The following is a 6344-nucleotide window of genomic DNA, read 5'->3' as shown; positions in this document are numbered from 1 at the left end:
TTGCATGAAGCAGCTGCTGCCCAGTAAAACAGAACAAGAAGCAACCATCCTATCTGGTGTTCAGCCCACCTCTGAGCAGTCACCAAGTGTGGTCTGCACACACACACACACACCCCACAACCCCTAATGACAACACTGATGTAGGGACTTATGAATAATAAATCAGTTATGGATACACAATTCTAGGTTATGCATATGTACCCGTGATAGTGAATTCCAGCCAACCAGTTTTATTCAAAACAAGCAATATGAAATGAAGCAACCATGCATAAGGAAGCAAAAATATTTTGAATTCTCTAGTGACTAGTTGAAAGTGTCATCCAAAATATATCCTGGGTCACCTTTTCTTCCACCAGCCAGTTTCTTCTTTTCTTGCAACTTCCATTTGAATGGCTGGCCACACTATTGTTTATTTATTTATTTACCTGTCTCCCCCTTTTCTCTTTTTATTGTAGATGTGCTCTTGGAGCTGGATAACAGAAGGCTGTGTTATGCCAGCTTTCCTTCACCCTCTTACCTTAGGATAGGTCCAAGAAGGAGGGGCTTTGGTCAATGCAGAGGGAGGAAGATCAGTTTTGCATCAACCAAAAGGAGATATATATGGGCATATGGTTGACTTTTGCCTGTGTAGGTCATTAAAAGGATGCCAGCCTATGCATGGAAGGTGTGTTCTATGGCCCTGAGCTACAGCACCTCTGTAGCTAAATGAAATGTCAGTGTACAGATGCAGCCTGGCTGTGAATACCAGGTGGTGACTAGAAAGGAGAGTAATAACACTTTCATGTTTGCTTCTGAGTATCCAGGGGTGCACACAACTCACTGCTGGAAACAGAAGGCTGGTCTGGTCCATTGTCTGATCCAGCAAGGCAATTCTGATGCGTACCTGCACAACCGTTTCATTAATCCCCAACACTGCCAGAACTTCAATATGTCTCCCTCCCATGCAGATGAAACACAATTGTTTTAGAAAAGATGATTCTTCTCTGCAGAGGCTATGCCACATCCTCATTCATCACCCTCAAGTGATCGCAACTAAATTACTCTCTGCCACTGCCACTCATTTTTCAGGCCTCTTGCTAATTCTCCAAGCCTCGTTAAAATGCTGCAAGCAAAGGCGCCCTTCTGATCTTTCCAAACATTCACTAAATGGTTTGAATTTATTCATTGGACTATTCTCATCCTGGGTCATGTCTCCCCCCCTCCCCCCCCCCCTCTTTCTCTCTCTTTCTCTCTCTTTCTTTCCAGTGTGTGTCTCATTGACTTTTAAATTTTCATTAAAGCTGCAGCAGTGGCTTTTGTCTGAAGCCAATTCAGAGAAGAAAAAAAGTTGTTGCTTGGAGAAAAGGAAAGAAGTACTGTAAGAAGAGGCTACTAAAGAAATGATGGTAATATTTTTTAAATGCTCTATTATATATTCTCAATAAACCCCAGGGATATTATCTCACCATATAAGTAAGCCCTGTATTTTAGAGGAAGCAAACTGGTCCTTGTTTTTGCTGCTGTTTTGTGTCTAGTAATCTGGACATTAGGGACTGAAAGAACAGTTGGAAATATTTTTAAAAAATGGTTTAAAATGTATTTCCAAAGTGCGGGGAAACCTTGATAAGAAGTATCCTGGACTAACAAGAATCTTTGCAGTTCAGAACTTATTTAGCATAAAATTTGTACCTGATTTTCTTGGTGTAGAAAACATTTAATAATACTGTTTCCTGTACAGAGAATGCTGTTTTGTACACAAAAAAGCCCACATCCAAGCTACAAAGAGCCTTTCAAATACTGCATACAAAGACATTTTTTGCATTGGGGTGAAAATTGCTGAAATTACACATTCCTTTCTTTGAAAACTAATTTCATAAAGAATTACATTCCTAGTGGACATAAGGGGCAAATATGCAATAATCTCTCTGTCTGCCTCCAATTTGTTGAATTCATGCAAGGCCCACCTGCGTAGTTGTCCCACCTTTGTTTTGTATCAGGTCATAATATCCAAACCAAAATCTAATTGCTAGTCCTAACAAAATAGATCATTGACTCAATAGATCTTCTTGGGTTGGAATTAGTAAATAAATGTATGCCCTAGTGTTTTCTTCCTGGATTGAAATTTGTGCACATCCCTAATGGGACGACTTGAGCGTTTATGTGCACAATTTATCTATAAATCTTTCACACTACATAGGTATAGCACTATGAGTCCACTTCAACTGCAATTATCGCACCCTATGGAATCCTGGATTTATAGTATGAGAAGGTACTGGAGCTCTCTGGTTGAAATTTATAAATATCCATCTCTGAACTGCAAATCCCAGGATTCCACAGCATGCAACCATGGCAGCTAAAATGGACTCATAATGTTATAAATGTTTAGTGTGAAATGGCCCCTAATTTATAAATCTTTTCCTGACTGACTAAAACATTTTCTTCAATGATGCATCTTTTAGCCATTACCATTTTAAAAATGTGTACCTTGTTTTGCATTTAGTGTGAGTAGCAAATTATGCTACTTTTGTAGCATACCACTGACTCTGATAAAATTTCTTTCTTGATAATGTTACATGTGGTCCACGTGTCAGCACCCGGTAAGATGAGTGGGTGGATCCCTTTTGTCAAAATCATGGCAGAATTCAGGGAAGAGGAAAAGGATGGTTTGGAGAGGTGTAAAAGGACTTCATAAAAATGGGGTTCTTTGTCAGAGGTTTTGTTAAGGGAGGCATGCCTGCATAAATATACTCTAAGTTTTGAAGAGAAAAAAAGGAAGTGGAAGGTTCATCTCAAGGTAAGCTGACTATTTGCCATAATAAATGAAAAGTAATTCAATAATTATTGAATTATCAAATCATTATAGAAATGCAATAATTTTTCTCCACTTTAAAAAAAAAAGTGAAAATGCCACCTTTTTTGTAGCCTCCCAAATGGAGCTGTTAAAACATGGAGGAGTATTTTTCATCTCTGTTTTTATACCGTGGCAAATATTTAATGCAGACGAAAGTTATCCCCTAAAGAAGTATCAAAAGGCTCTTTGCTGCCCTCAAAATTTCTTGGGTGTTTTGAAGAGGAGAACCTTCATATTCATCTCAAGATTTCACCTCAGGTCAAATTTAGTGTTTACACTTAATCTGTTAGTATCGGGTGTCAATCTGTTCTCCTTAAAGCCAAAAGAATTTCAATGCAGTACAACATGAGCCATTTTTCTTGATATCTAGATCAACAAAGAAAATAGAAAAGAGAAGCTGTCCTGACGTACCACACCGAAGTTCTCATTCGAGGGAGGCTGATTCATTTAAGATGCAAAGCCTTCTTGCATCTCTTGTCTCCTGTATATTGGATTTCAGAGCTGAGGGGAGCTGAAGGAGGAAATGGATGGCTGTTATAAGTCAATACAGGTTAGAGAAAATGCCAGATTGACAGAGAGGTTGACACAGCACCAACCAATGTTGTTCTGAAAGCAGCAGTCACTGAACAAACTCCAATTAACCCAGCACTTCCAAACCTTCTGGCAAAAGATGTGTCCATTACTTCCTCTCAGTTTTAATGCCACATTTCTTGAAATTTGTGTGTAAGACGGACGACATGGACTCAAAACCAAAAGCTCTCACTACTACAGTGGCTACTTTGTGGATACATCAGGGCTACTTTGGCTACACCTGCACTGCAGAAATAATCTCTTCCAAACCTCTGATAGCATAGACTCTGTAGATTCTTTAACTGCTAAGAGAACTTTCACATTATTATTATTATTAATTATTAACTTTTATTTATAAAGCGCTGTAAATTTACACATCATACAATTAGAGCACTATGGTTAACTGTCGTGGCTATATCCTATGGAATCCTAGGATTTTTCCTTTGGAGATGCACTAGAGCTCTATGGCTGAGAAGTGGAAATACTTCATGAAATTAGAAAGCTCAGGATTCCATAGGTTAGAACCAAAGCAGTTAAAGTAGAATCATAACTGTGCAGTGTGAAATGGCCCTAAAGCACCCCTGACATCTCACCTCTGTAAAAATCTGACTTCTGTAAAAATTAATCAACCAAAAACCTCTAGTGAAGGAGAGTTCACCAGCTTCTAAAATAGGGAATTCCACTGTCAGACAGTCTTACCATCAGGATGTCCTTCATGTTTGATCAAAATCTTTCTTACATTTCGAAACCATTGGTTTGGATCTTGCCCCATCATCTGGAGAAGTTGAAAACAAGCTGGTTCCTTCATTGAACCCTTCATTCTTCATACACAAAAGAAGTGTGTACTGAAAGAAAACAATGGACACATACATCCTTTACTAGGAGCTCTCGTCATTTTGGGCTAAATATTGGACTCTTTGAGGGGGGGATGTAGACACTCACCCCTTCCATCAGCACTCAATAAAACTCAAAGGATGTTAAGTGAAAAATGTGAAATGAAGCAAAAGGAGACAAGATTAACACTATGTTCCACCTCACAGTTCCTGAATACTCTTAGCTTTGATTGACTGGACCTTGAGCATAAGAAGTTCAAGAAGTGAAGAAGATGCCCTGCTTGTTGATATTAAAATAAATTAGTCCTGTCCAATCCCATCAGCATTTGGTGGTTTACTTGTTTCTTCAACAGATTGGCTGGCATTCAGTTATGGGTTACGGGTCCATTACTGATCTGTATTCCGTAAGACTACATAGTCTTACAGTTAGCCTACATAAATTCCCTTCAGCCAACATTCAGTTGAAGGCTGGTACTCAAGAAGGATGTTTCCACCGCTTCCCATCAGTGAGTGAGGCTGCAACCATCAGAAACAGGATATCTGTTGTAAGTCCTTCTTGCTTTCTCACTTACTGTTGGAAAGAGGGTGGAAGCCTCATCCTCCTTGCAATTCAACTGCCAGCTGAATGGACATCCTTCACTCAGTTCAGCAGTTGGCTCTTAAGATGGACTGGGAGGAATGTCAGGCTAGGAGATGTTAATCAGCTCCTGTCTGCACTGGCTAGGATACTCTAGGGGTCCAGAAACCATGATCTATGAGGAGAGAATTAGGGAACTATAGATGTTTAGCAAGGAGAAGAGAAGGTTAAGAGGTGATATGATAGCTCCGTATAAGTATTTGAAGTGATGTCATATTGTGGATGGAACAAGCTTGTTTTCTGCTGCTCTAGAGAACAGGACCTGGAACAATGGATGCAAGCTACAGGAAAAGAGATTCCACCTCAGCATTAGGAGAAACTTCCTGACAGTAAGAGCTGTTCAACCATGGAACACACCCGCTTGGAGAGTGGTGGAGTCATCTTTTTTGGAGGTCTTTAAACAGGCTAAATGGCCATCTGTTGGGAGTGCTTTGTTTGTGTGTTCCTGCATGGCAGGGAATTGGATTAGATCGCCTTCCAACACTATGATTCTAGGGACAGCTGGAAGCATCCTGGCTCCAAAGCTGCTTTATGCTTCCCCCACCATTTCCTTGGGCCCTCCATTCCAAGGCCAGGTGGCTGTTTGCATGAATTCTGCTACCACCATGGCAGGTCACTTGCTCCTGAGGCCAGAATGATGAACCCAGTCTCAATCACATGGTTGGGTACGTATCTTGTTTTGATCTCAGAGTGGGCGGCATGCACCAGCATCTTTATACCAAGTAGGGGAGCAGGATGCATTTTAAATAGCTGCCTGGCTTCATAACAGAGGGTTCCAGATCTTCTGAAAAAATATGGAACAAACAAGGAGTAATTTAAACCCTTTTACAGAGACACACCCCAGTTTATCACTGAATGGACTGGACTGATTCAGGTTTAGGTCATGCATTGTTCCCACCAAGAGGAAGAGGAGAGGTTGGTTTATTTGAAGAAAGGGCCTTAGTTGCATCTTCATAACTAAGTAACCAATCTAAGATTCCAACAATCATTTAGAAGTACAATTTTGATTTTCCATTACAGTTATATCACTAATAGTTAGAAAACATATTCAGAGGTAGCAGTGTTGGCCATACAGCAAAGTACAATAACATTCAAAATCCACAAAGCAGTGATAACTTTATTCTATCAAGCAAAATGCACAAAATACATGATACAAGCTTTTGAAGCTCCACTGGCTTCTTGATAAAGCAAAGGTATTGAAAAATCACATAGGAGAAAAAAAATGACAGTGGTAGTCACAGGCCTGCATCAAGTCAAGATGTTGTTCTATGTTGAGATAGTGTTAAGCAGTAGCAGGGGGTGCAGACTGCACCAGATGACACCCTGCTCCTCAGACACCTACCTTTTGGCAGAAACGGGTTGTGGCATTCCGCTACTTCCTTTTAAAATGCTTAAAGAGAGGATTGGAGTGGGATGAAGCTCAGTGAGAGGAGAAAGGAGAGGCCACAGATTTTAAAAAATTAAAATTCAAATT

Source organism: Sceloporus undulatus, chromosome 1 (assembly GCF_019175285.1).
Source record: "Sceloporus undulatus isolate JIND9_A2432 ecotype Alabama chromosome 1, SceUnd_v1.1, whole genome shotgun sequence".
In the NCBI taxonomy this organism is placed as follows: Eukaryota; Metazoa; Chordata; class Lepidosauria; order Squamata; family Phrynosomatidae; genus Sceloporus; species Sceloporus undulatus.
Note: the sequence above shows the minus strand (reverse complement) of the source record.